Below are 12751 nucleotides of genomic sequence, written 5' to 3'. Positions count from 1 at the left end.
AAAGATTTGTATTACCTTTTAATTCTGTTTTCCCAAAAACTTATTGAAGTATCCTCATACTGTGTCCTGCCTCACAAGACAGTGGTCAGGATTAAAGGAGGTAATCTCTGTGAGTGCTTAGCAGACTGACCAACTCACAATAAGGGACTGAGCTGGCTGAGGGTGATGATGATGATAATGTTTCTAAGGTGCTTAGCCTCATTGCTCACACATAGAAATTGCTCAGTAAATGGTAGCTTTGAAAAAAAATACAGATCCATTTTATTAGAACTTTGAGAGCCTCCTAAGTTTACTATTTTCTTTGCATTCACCCTTATCCAAGGGAGAAAAAGGCAAATGCCTAAGGTTATCTTTGTGAGATATTTCAACTTAAAAATGAAACAGCCAGCAATTTTTATGTGCTATATTACTTTCTTTGTCCTGTAATCAGACAGTTCTGTTAGGATTTCAGGGACTATTTTTGAATTTTTGGATTCAGTTTCCACAAAGACTCTTCTTTACTAGGTGGTCATTGGGATAGGCTTATATAACTTAGGTGTTTAATCAGCTGGATCGGAGTTGATGGAATTGGCTGCAGTTGCTGTGGTTCTGAGAGATTGTAATGTCTCAAGGGTTCCATTGGTTTCCAGTTCCTTCTGCAGACTCATAGGAAAAGACAAAAGATGCCTCCTCCTGGCTCTGCTCCTCATTTGCTATGTGAGTCTCAGCAAGACACTTCACTGTTGCTGAGAACCAGACATTCTAACTGGACTGCCCAGGAGTGAATCCTTGCTGCATCTTGCTGTGTGATCCTGGCCACGTTATTCAGTGTTGCTGTATCTTATTTTCCACCTTTGCGAATAAATAAATAAATAGGCTGGCCAGTTATCTCAGTTAGTTAGAACATGGTGCTGATAATACCAGTGTCCAGGCTTTGATTCCTGTATTGGCCGGCTAAAATAAAGTAAAATAATAAAATATAGAAATGAAAAATAGGATGATCCTACATCTTAGGGTTTTATGAGGATTGAATGAGATATTACATGTAAAGGACATCTTAAAAATACTTAATTAATAATATTTGTTAATATATTTTCTTTATAAAAATTTGGGTTGTTCTAGCATCATAATATTTTAAGCTGATGAACACTTTCCATATTCTGAAAGTTCTAGAACTTCAGCTTCTGCCCATGGGGTCCCGTGAGGTCCTGAAAACACCTGGTGAAGAATATCTTTTCTTGGAAAGAGCCACAGGTGACTACTGTGTCTTCCTAAAAGTGGCCAAACACAGTTGCCTCTCATTAGTGTAATATAGGGAAGTAACCGATTAACTGGGGGTTGTGATTATGCTTAAGGCAATGTGGGGAGGACCCTGAGGTTAGGGCAGCTCCTGGGGAGGAAGATGCTAGCCAGTCAGGAAGTCTCACAAGGTTATCTTTACTTGTTTGTTGAATTTTGACCAAGAGCTTATCACACTGAGGTGGACCTGGCCCTGTTCTTGGTCCCAAAGCTCACAGGCCACACTGAGCTATAAAAAAAATGCCAAATGATTGATTTTACAATGCAGAGTTAAGCTGTTCTCTGTATTGGATAGGCATGCCACATGTCTATGTTCCTCTTTAAGACAAGTTAAATGAGAACTCAAATTACTGAACAGTTGCTTGGAATGTATGGAATTGATAAGAGGGGAGTTAAGTGATTCAAATGCTTATGGTATCAGGCTTATTTATCTATCCTGCTGCTCTATCACTACAGTCCTGTGTGCCCACTTAACTCATGCAGGACTCCCTGACAGCCCGGGTTCATTTGGAACAGCACTGCCATCATCTGCCTTTCTGACTATCCTTTGTATATAACTTTTTGGCTGACAATCTCCTTCCCCACATCCTTCTGATATATGTATTATTTAGAATTTTTTAATTTAATATGTTTTTCATCAAAGTAAAACATGTATATTGTTTTACAAATCTATAACAGTATAATACTTAACCTGAAAAACAACAGTTCCCTGCCCCAATTCTTCCTCTCCCTTTTGCCTATTTCTCTCAAAGTAGCTGCTTTCAAATCTTGTATTGTTGGTTCTGCCAATTACTCCCGCATTTCTGATAGGTTTGAATTGCTATTTCTTAATTTTTCTATTTTAGACATTATCTTAGGTATTATTATATTATCTTATGTCATGTGAAGATGGAGCTGGCTGAGAAGTTGGGCCAGAGAAGAAAAAATAAATAAATAAATAAATAAGAAAGAAAAAAACAAAAATGAAAAACACCAAGAAGGAGAAGATACCAAGATGAAGAAGAAAACACCAAAAGCTTCTGAACATGTGAGCAGGTCAACCTAGGACCTTGATCCAAAACCTGTGTGCTCCAGCACCAGATCACACCACTTTTCATGATGTAGGTTTCACAAAATGAATTTTTTAAAAAAGTGTTGGGGGCAGTGAGGGAGAAAGGAAGAGAGAAAGAGAAGGAAAACCAAGAAAGGGGTAAATAACTTCAGATTCAATCCCTCACTGAGTCTGCATATGTTACCGAGTACCCACAGGCATCGTCCAGGTTCTGGGACAACAACAGAGAATAGAACTAATAAAGATTCTGTCTGCCCTTATGGAGTTAGACCCCTAAACAGGGCTCAACAATAAGCAAGGAAACCAAGAGATGAGGAAGACAGTTTCAAGTATAATGAGTGACATGAGAAAATAAAATATTGGATGCTGATATTGATAGGATGGTTAGGGTAGGCCTGTCTGAGAGAGGACATTTAGGCCAAGTTCTGAGTGACAACCCTGCAGTGGCACAGAGTACAGGGCAGAGAGTCCCAGGCAGAAGAAATGAGTATAAATGTCCTGAAGAAAAACAAGCTTGGGGTACCCTGGGAACCCACAGAAGACTAATGTGCTAGAGGTTAGTGAGAAGAGGGGTCAGAGCAGTGGGCAGGGCTGAGTCAGGCAGCACCCTGGAGGCTGGCACAAAGGCTCTGGGTTTGGCTTTCAGGGTTGTGGGAGGCCACTGGCAGGTTTGAAGCAGGAGACTGACACGATCTGGTTTATGTTTTAAAAAGTGCTGATTCTGAGTTAAAATTCCATTTAATTGCCCAGCCTCCATCCCTCCACCCCTGTGTGTTTTGTGTTCTTTTGTGTTCTGTGTAATCCACTTAAAATACTCATGAGTGTTCAATCCTTCTTGGCCAAAAAAAAAGAAAAAGAAAATATCTACCAAAGCTCCTCTTCTTCAGGCTGCCAAGTGTTAGGACAAGTGAAGAGACTGGAACACTGGGTCCCAAAGACGTGGCAGCACAGTGCCGGAGACCTATAAACAGTCTACCTGGAGTGAGGGGACCCATCTTCTCAGGGTGGCCAGTGGACAGGTGAGGGGGGAAGGCATCTGATCACACTGCAGCTGCTCTAGTCAAATCTTAACTGTAGTAACAGCACCAAAGCAGACTATTTCTAGCTGGAAACACTTTCAAATAAAAGATAAAATCCCAGTTCATTCAAGGCAGGATGTGGTCTCATTCTATAATTCGGTATGTACTCATTACATCTCTACCAAATGCAGTGTAGGAACGGAGCTGAAAAAGTAAATACTGTGTAAATTAAAGATGCAGCACGTCTCTAAGGATTTGAAAGTCTCCTGCCCATAAGAAGAATGGACCTATAAAAGGAAGTAAACACCCAAAAGAAGAAGAAAACATCCAAAAAAGGAAGAAAACCAGAAGCAGAAGGAAACACACAAAATAGGAAGAAAACACCCCAAAGAAGAAAACACCCCCAACAAGGAGAAAACACCAACAATGAGAAGAAAACACCCAAAAAAGGAAAATCCCAACAACAACAAAAAAACACCAACACAAAGAAGAAAAAAACCTCAAAAGAAGACAATCCCAACAAAGAGAACCCCAAGACAGGGAAGAAAAATCCCCCAAAATAAGAAAACCCCCACAAAAGTAACTACCCCCCAAAAGAACAATCCCCCCAAAGAAGAAAACCTGAAAAAAAAAAGTAGAAAAATACTCCAAAAGAAGAAAACCCAACAAAATGAAGGAGCTCCCCCAAAAGAAGAAAACTCCAACAAAATGAAAATCCAAACAAAAAGAAAACACCCCAAAAGATGGAAACCCCAACAAAAAGAAGAAAACAAAAAATAAGAAAACCAAAAACTCCTCAAGAAGAAAACTCCCAGAAGAACAACCCCCCCCCAAAAAAAACCCAACAAAAAGAAGAAAACTAGAAAAAGAAGACAACCAAAAAAAAAAAAAAAAAAAAAGCAGAAAACAAAAAGAGAGTTCAGAAAAATACAAAAAGCAATCCCCCAAAAAAATACAACTTACGAAGAACAATAGTAAAAGCAACAGAAAAAAACCAAACAAGAAGAAAAAGAAAGAAAAACCAAAAATTAAAAAAAAAAAATAATAAGAAGAAGAAAAACAAAAAAAGACAAAAAAAAGACAAAAAGAAGAAAACAGCAGGGTTCCCTTATCAGTAGTCCAGCTTCAGTGGCCCATAGAGAAAGACCAGTACAATTTGTTCCTTGAGCAGCCCAGGCCAGGGGACCCTAGGCTCAGGCCAGGGCAGGGGGGCTTTTAATGCCAGGGCAAGCCAAGGAAGCACTTAGGGCATGCCTGCCAGACCAGGGGTGCCTTTAGTGGCAGAGCAGGCCAGGAGGGTCTTAGAGGCAGGCCAAGCCAGGGTGGCCCTTAGCACCAATACAGGCCAAGGGGTCCCTGGACAGGCCAGTCAAGGGTGCACTTAGTAGCAGGGGTGCTCTCAGTGGCAGGGGAGCCCTTATGGCAGTGGTCTGCTAGGGGAAGACCAGTAAAGGGGGCCCTATGGCAGGACAACCAGTGGGTTCCTTGGACAGGCCAGGGCAGGCTGGCCCTTGGAAGTAGGAGGCCCTTGGCAGCATGCCTCTTCAGGGAAGCCCTTAGTAGCAGGTGAGGGTACAGGGGCTCTAGGGGCAGATCAGGCAGGGGTACCCATAGTACCATGCCAGGTCAGGACGAAGGTGGCCCCTAGTGCCAGGTCAGGACAAGCAAGCAGGGCCTGAGGACAGGCCAGGACAGGTCAGGGATATTTTTGGCTCTGGTCCAGGCCAGGGGGGCCCATAGGGCCATACCAGGCCAGGCCTGCAGCATCCTAGGGATGGGTCAGGCCAGGCTAGAGGGGCCCTAGGGCTAGGCCATGCAGGACCATGGGTGCCTTAAGACAGGTCAGGCCAGGCAAGGGGGTACTTGGAGTAGGCCTCCCTAACCTGGGAAGCAAAACAGGCAGACCAGGATAGGCACTGGGGCCATAGGAGCAGGCCAGTCCACACTAGGGGATCCCTAGAGGCAGGCCAGTGTTTTCTAGGGGCAGGCAATGCCATTGTGGCTCTTAGGGCCAGGCCAGGCCAGGGATGCCCTAGGGGCAGACCATGCAGGGGAAGCCTTAGTGCCCAGCCAGGCCAAGGAAGCACTTGGGACAGGCCTGGCAGGCCCTTAGCAGAAGGGGGGCTGTTAGTGTCAGGGAGGCCTGAATAGTAGGCCTGGCCATGTAGGCCTATAGTGCCAAGTGTTTTGTTATAGCCACACAAAACGGATTAAAACAGAAAATTGGTACCAGGAGTTGGGTGTTGCTTATATAAGAGACACTTGGAAATGTGGATACAACTTTGGAACTGGGTGTTGAGAGTTTGGAGGAGTTTGGAGGACTCAGAAGAAGATAAAAAGATGAGGGAAAGTTTGGAATGTCTTGGGGACCAGTTAAATGGTGGTGAGCAGAATGCTTATGGAAATATGTACTGTGTAGACCACTCGAAGGAGGTCTCAGATAGAAATATGGAGTTTATTGGAAACTGGGGCACAGATCACCCTTGCTGTGAACTGGCAAAGACCTTGGCTGTGTTGTGTCCATGCCCTAGGACTTTGTGGACGTTGTAACTTAAGAGTTGTGAACCAGAGTATTTGGTGGAAGAAATTTCTAAGCAAGCAGCAAAGCATTAAGGAAGCTGATGGCTACTTGTAACAGCCTACTCTGAGTTATGATGGCAAAGGCATGACATAAATCCAGAATTTAAAAGGGAAGCAGAGTGTAAAGATTTGGAAAACTTGCAGCCTGACTATGTGGTAGAGAAGCAGAGAGCATTTTCAGAAGGAAAATTCAATGATACAACAAAGATTAACACAAAAGAATGGGATTATCAAGAGAAGGAGGAAAAGGCCCTGAAGGCATTGTAGAAGCCTCTGGGGCCAACTCTTCCATTTCAGACCCAAAGATCTAGGGAGACAAAGTGGACTTGGGGCACTGGCTTGAGGAGCCCTCCATGGGCTCACTGCTCAGAGAAATCTTGGGAAACTGCTTTTAGCACCAGCACCCTGGCTGCTTTGGCTGCTCCAGCTGTTGCTAAATGGGCCCCAGGTGTGGCTGGACCCGCAGCTTTGGAAAATACAAGCAAGAAGCCTTGGTGGAGTCAAATTTATTTAATTAAAATAGACACTGAGAGTGAATACATGGTTTTTGTTGGGTTTTTTTTTTTTTTTTGAGACACTGAGAGTGAATACATGGTTTTTGTTGGGTTTTTTTTTTTTTTTTGTCTTTTTGTCTTTTTTTACTGACTGGTAACGGGATTGCAACCCTCGGTGTCGCACCCGTACCGGAGACCGGCAACGGGATCGCAACCCTCAGTGTCGCGCCCGCACCGTGCTCAGCCAGTGAGCGGGAACCAGTCTCCACATGGGATCTGAACCCTCGGCGGGAGGGCCGCCGTGCTCCCAAGCAGCGCACTCTCCAGTGCGCCACCGGGCCGGCCCATTTTGTTGGTTTTTTATTATTCATGTAAACAGCTTTCAGATTTACTAGTCTATCAATTCTGTCATTTTCCCTCTCCTGATAATTTGATTTCATTCTTTTGTGTTTAGTATATCCATTCTCCTGTGAATCTTAGGTTTGTTATTATTTTCTCACCTTCTTATGATGAATAAGTAGTTTTAGGATATTTTGATATTTGTTGCTTAATAATGACATATAAGGGTGTGAATTTGCTTTAGAAAAGAAATTTGACTTTATCTCTTACATTTTAGCAATGTAACTATGATGGACTTTAGTATGATTTTTGCCTCTTTTCAATTCCCAGTTTGGGTTTGCCGATCAAATTGGGGTTCTTTAACCTGTGGATTGATGTATTATGCCCATTTTGGAAAACCCTCAGCAATTACACCTACAGTGATGGCTTCTGCCCCCTTCTGTCTCCCCTCTCTGTCCCCCTCTGAGTCCAATTGCCCATACACGGTTGTAATGAGGGTCATCCACCTCTGGGTCTTCCCTCTTCCTCAGGGAAGGACCTTCAGGGGTTTGGATGGAAATTCTAGTGGGTCACTGGTCAACCATGAAAGACTGTGACAAATCCACTTGTGACCTTTAGAGGTTTCAGCTTGCTTCCTTAGCACACACATCCTGTGGCTTTAAAATGTGCCAAAAATCTTGAAGAACCAATCAGCAGACCTGTCCCTCTGGGGAAACATAATCTCTAAAGCACTTTGAGATTCAGCAAGATTGTACTCTGACTTTTAGGAAACCTTGGCCTGGCTCCTCAATCCTCTACATTCATCTCCAGAACATACAGAATGTCTTTTGGAAAACACCAACCACATTGTGAGACAGGTGGTTCTCAGTTTCCCTGGGTTTGGGTTTCCAGACATGTGTCTGGGTTTCCAGCCACTCCTCAAGGTCTCAGGCCCCTCTGCTAGGCCCTCCCCTAGAGGAAATCTACTGTTGCCAGTTAGACCTATTTTCAGCACCAACATGGGGAAAATGAGAGCACAGAGGGCTGGCTTATGCAAATCCAGTGGCTGGGCATGCTTAGTAGATAGGGGTAATGTAACCCTAATAGCTGAATGACCTTCCACTACAGAAGCTAGAGAGCACAGAATATTCTCACATTTGTCTGGTGATCGTGATAGGATTTGACTAATGAGCAAGCTCCAAGAAGAGACCAGCTGAGCATGTGGAAGACTATGTTGCACAACTGTGTGCCACACTTTTTATTGAATATTCATTAGACAGTGAAAATATAAAAGCCAGATCCCAGAAGAAGGCAGGGCTGGTGCTCACTCTGCTGGAGGCAGCCCGCAACTCTGCCTATGGAGTGTGTATTTCTCTTTGTATCAAACTTACCTTCAGTGAGCAGCTGTTCACTCTCTTGAGCCAGCCTGCACTTGGTACTGAACTTTAAGTGTGTATTGCTTGCTTTTGCTTTTGTATTAAACTTGGTGTGGGCCCTGCCCAGTCCCAGTCTCCGGAGCTGGGTCTCTCTCTCTCTCCCCCTCTCTCCCTCTTTCCCTCTCTCTCTCTCGTCAAATCTGTATCTCTTCTGTTACATTAAACCTGTTCTCACTTCATTCTCTGACTCCATTCTTGAATTCTTTCTTGTGGTGGAGTCAAGAACCTGGTAAGAGGATGGGGTGGGATGAGGTCAACTACTGGGAGCCCCCAATCATCAGTCAGTGCTTCACAAGTTGTGTGATCTCTCACACCAGCACCAACTGTGAGTGACCAACCAATATTTCCCTTGTTTCTCTTTCCCCCAGGTGGGCCAAGTGTGATCATCAATCCCTACTGAGAATTAGCAAAAACTCTGCCGTAGAATTCTCTCTCTATGAAACTCAAGTTCATCTAATTATTGTTTCCACAACTCTGTTATGCCTTCAAAAATAGGACTTGTATAGTTTATCTGGCTTTTTCCTAGTCATTGTTTTGAGCATCGGGCTGTTACAACATCTGTATCCTAATGAGAAGCTGAAGTCATGGCATATTTGTTTTTTTTAACAGCTTTTTTTTTTTTTTTTCTCCCTTTTTGTCTTTTTTCGTGACCGGCAACGGATCACAACCCTCAGTGTTGCGCCCGCACCTCGCTCAGCCAGTGAGCGGCTGGTCTGTATGTGGGATCCGAACCCTCGGCGGGAGCGCCGCCACACTCCCAAGCTGGCCCTTAACAGCTTTTATTGAGATATAATGTACATGCCGTACAATTTGTCCTTTTAAAGTGTGTGATTCAATGGATTTTATTTTATTTTATTTTTTTATTATTTATTTATTTATTTATTTTTAAAAGATGACCGGTAAGGGGATCTTAACCCTTGACTTGGTGTTGTCAGCACCACGCTCACCCAGTGAGCAAACCGGCCATCCCTATATGGGATCCGAACCCAGGGCCTTGGTGTTATGAGCACCACACTCTTCCGAGTGAGCCACAGGCCAGCCCTCAATGGATTTTAGTACACTCAGAGTTTTGCAATCATCACCGCAATTGTGGAACACTTTCATTACTCTAAAACTAAATCCCTTAGCCATCATCCCCAATTATAACATCCCCTCTAACCCTAGACAACCATTAATCTACTTTATTTTCCTACAAATCTCCTTATTTGGGGCATTTAATGAAAAGGGTATCATACATCATGGGGCCTCTTTCACTTAGCATAATGTTTTCAAGGTTCATGTGAAGTTGTAGCATGTGTCAGTACTTCAGTGCTTTTTATGACTGAATAATGTTTATTTACATGATATCCCACATTTTGTTCATTCATCAGTTCATGGACACACAACTAGTTCCACCTTTGGACTATTGTGAATAATGCTGCTATGACCATTTGTATTCAAGGTTTTGTATGGATGCATAGTTTTATTTCTCTTGGCTTATACCTAGGATTGGAATTGCTGATCATATGATAGCTCTACACTAAATCATTTGCGGAACTTTCAGCCTGTTTCCAATGTGGCTACACCATTGTACAGGTTTTCCGGCTATGTGTGAGGGTTTTAATATCTCCGTATCCTTACAACACTGTTTATACATCTTTGTGATTATAGCCATGGTAGTGGGTGTGAAGTGATATCTCATTGTGGATTTGATTTGCATTTCTCTGATTTCTACTGATGTCAAACATCTTTTGGTGTGCTTAATGGCCATTTTGTATTTTCTTTAGTAAACTGTATTCAGATTTTTTGCCAGTTTTAAAAAAAAATGAGATATTTATCTCTTTATTATCAAGTTTTAATCATTTTTAAATATATTCTGGATACAAGCTCCTTCTAAGATGTAAGATTTGTAAAGTTTTCTCCAATTCTGTGGGTTTTTTTTTTCATTTTCTTATATTTTTCTTTTCACTTTCTCAATGGCATTCCACAAGTTTTTAATTTTGATGGTTTTCAGTTTATCCATTTATTCTTTGATTGCTTGTGCTTTTGATGTAATGCCTAGAAAACCATTGCCTAATCTAAGATCATGAAGATTTACACTTATGTGTTCTGTGAGTTTTATAGTTTTAGCCCCCCTACCCCCACCTCCAGTTTGGTCTTGAGGCATCCGAGTTAAAAGGCTGATGGGACCCAGAGCCCATGTTGGGAGGAAGGGGGTACTTTGGGCTGTGAGAGAAGGAGCAGCTGGAAAGCAGGAGTGACCTGGATGGGACCCCAGCTGGGAGGTGGTGGCTACGCTACTGGGATTAGTGAAGGGACCCTCGAGGAAAGGGGTAAGTGGAGAAGCATTTGGAGGACTGGACGGGGGTCTTTGGAGGTGGTTTCTGGGATGAGAAAGTCTGGGGCAGAGCTGTGAGGAGCCTGGAAAGGGACTGTGAAGTGAAACACTCTCCCCTGATGTCTATTCCTCACCTACCTCCTGAGACCTGGGGTCCTATGCCCCTGGGTCAGGGGTTGAACTGGCACAGGAGGGTACAGGGCAGGGGCTGGAGAGTGGCCTCTCTGTTCTGCCAGGTGCTTCAAATTCTGTGACAACCACCATGAAGGGTCACACAGGTGCTGCATGGGCACCAAGTGAGAGCCCCGCCCATTTCCCCAACAGGGGAACCTCCCTGGAGTGGGTGGGGCCAGCAGTCACAGCTTTCGTTGTTACTCCACCTGCTTTGAGCATTCAGGCCATGCCCACTTCAGTGTTGCCTAGTACCACCCGCTCCCACCAGCTCTGGCTCAGTTGCACATCTGCACTGCTAGCTGAAGGAAGTGATTCTGCAGTGCTTGGATGATGGTGATGTGGTCCCGCTTTCCTTTTCCCTACCCCAAGATGTCAGGGGAAACCTGATAGAGGAAATTGGCCGTGGCCAAGAAAAAGGTATAGCATGTTGCTTCACAGGCCCCGGACCCAGCCCAAGCCCCCTCTGATGGTTGGACAGGGGCAGGACTCCGTCACTTCTGAGGCACATGGGGCTTGCCCCTCTGTGCCTCTTGACTCCCCTCACCAAAGTCTTCGCAGCTACCTCTGTCCCCTCAGCATCCCAGCCCTGCCCTCGCCAGGCACCCCCCTGTCATTACTGCCTGTAGCCCAGCCTTTGACCTGATGACCCAGTCCCCTGTTTTCATACTCTTTCCAGCTTCTCTGGTCATGGCACAAATTTCCATTTGGAAGGGTACTCAGGACTTAGGCACCCAGGACCGAGAGGTTTCTGGCTCCCTTACTCCCTTCACTTAGATATTGACAATGTGAAAAACCTACACTTCACCAGTGGTTTAAAATGTTGACAATATCTCTGGGTGACAATTGGGAGAATGGGTTTGGTTTGGTTTGGTTTTCTCCCAGGTTTCTACTCTCTCTAGAGAGAGACTTTATAATTTATTTCTGAGTCTGTATCTCACATTAGAATTCCTTAGGATTCTAGGACCAGAGCACCTTTCAGTCAGTGCTCTCTGGAGGGAGATGTGCTTATCTTCTGTGGAACAAATTCTGGGCAACTGAACTTCACAGCTGAATCTTGCCCAGATCTTTTCAATCTGTGGTACCACAGGACTCATAGGGGGCATCTTTCTGAAGCATCAGACTTGCTTGATTCTTTTGAGAGAGAAAAAGCCTATTAATATATTTAGGGGTAACATTCACCTAGACTTGTAAGATTGTAATAGACTTCTCTCTGAAATGATGTGGTCCTCTTTTTGTTAGGTGCCCAGATCCCTAGGGGTGTGCCCTCACTGACTTCTGCCATTAGGATACATTGACGTAAACGTTTGAGAAGTACTGCTGTGCAGCTCTCACAGCTCTGTAAGAGAGGACCCAATGTCTGATTTGTATTTTGCCACCTGGCAGCTGCTGATTCATGGCAAAGCTCCAGAAGACTGAAGTTCAATCCCATTATTTCCTTCCAATAGTCATGTTACCAATCCATTTCTTCAGCCACTTAGTGATCATTACAACACCTTATAGGCTTGCTGGTGGCATTAAATTAGATGGTATAAGCAAGAATATTTTGTAAAATCTGAAAAGTAGGATGCAAGTATAGGGGCTTATAGTTCTCCTGAATATTACTGCTTTTCCGTTTCACAGTTAAGAGATTACCAATGGAGAAACAGCCTTGGTGGTCCTCCAGGAACAAATAACAAAATGAAAACTGGCAGTGGCCCTGATTGAGCCACTTCTGAGGGTCACCAGTTGCCTAAGCAGGTGAGTCCCAGCTGGTCAGTCTCCTGGGAATAGGGGGCTCAAAGGGTAGTAGGGGGTAATGGTAACGATTATGGAATAAGTGTCAGGGACTGGTTAAGAAGTCTGGGTTTGAATCCTACCTCTCCCTCTCCTAGGGATATGATTTTGGACTCTCTGAGTCTCCTCCCTTGAAGCTGTACACACAAAGGTGGACCACGAGCTTGGCTCTCAATGGATCCTGCTGCAGGAAGCACAGGATGATGTTGAAAACACCAAGGTCCAGGGCTCAATCCCTGTACCAGCCACACCTCCAAAAAAACAAAAAAAAAGTAAAATAAAATAAATAAAGGATGAAAGCTGCTCAGGAG

The 12751-nt window shown here is 44.0% G+C and overlaps 1 long non-coding RNA gene across 6 annotated transcripts in view; it reads left to right on the top strand.

Annotated features, from left to right (window-relative positions):
- LOC103604994 overlaps nucleotides 1–12751 on the top strand; it is an 85451-nt gene that overhangs the window by 70245 nt on the left and 2455 nt on the right. For all 6 annotated transcript variants that reach the window (XR_551765.1, XR_551761.1, XR_551762.1 and 3 more), the window contains one exon: nucleotides 12288–12404. This is a non-coding gene — a long non-coding RNA (uncharacterized LOC103604994). The remainder of the gene's footprint in view (nucleotides 1–12287; nucleotides 12405–12751) is intronic.

The sequence above is a fragment of the Galeopterus variegatus genome, unplaced genomic scaffold, assembly GCF_000696425.1.
Source record: "Galeopterus variegatus unplaced genomic scaffold, G_variegatus-3.0.2 Scaffold5528, whole genome shotgun sequence".
NCBI classification, from domain to species: domain Eukaryota; kingdom Metazoa; phylum Chordata; class Mammalia; order Dermoptera; family Cynocephalidae; genus Galeopterus; species Galeopterus variegatus.
This window is presented reverse-complemented; position numbering and strand designations above follow the sequence as displayed.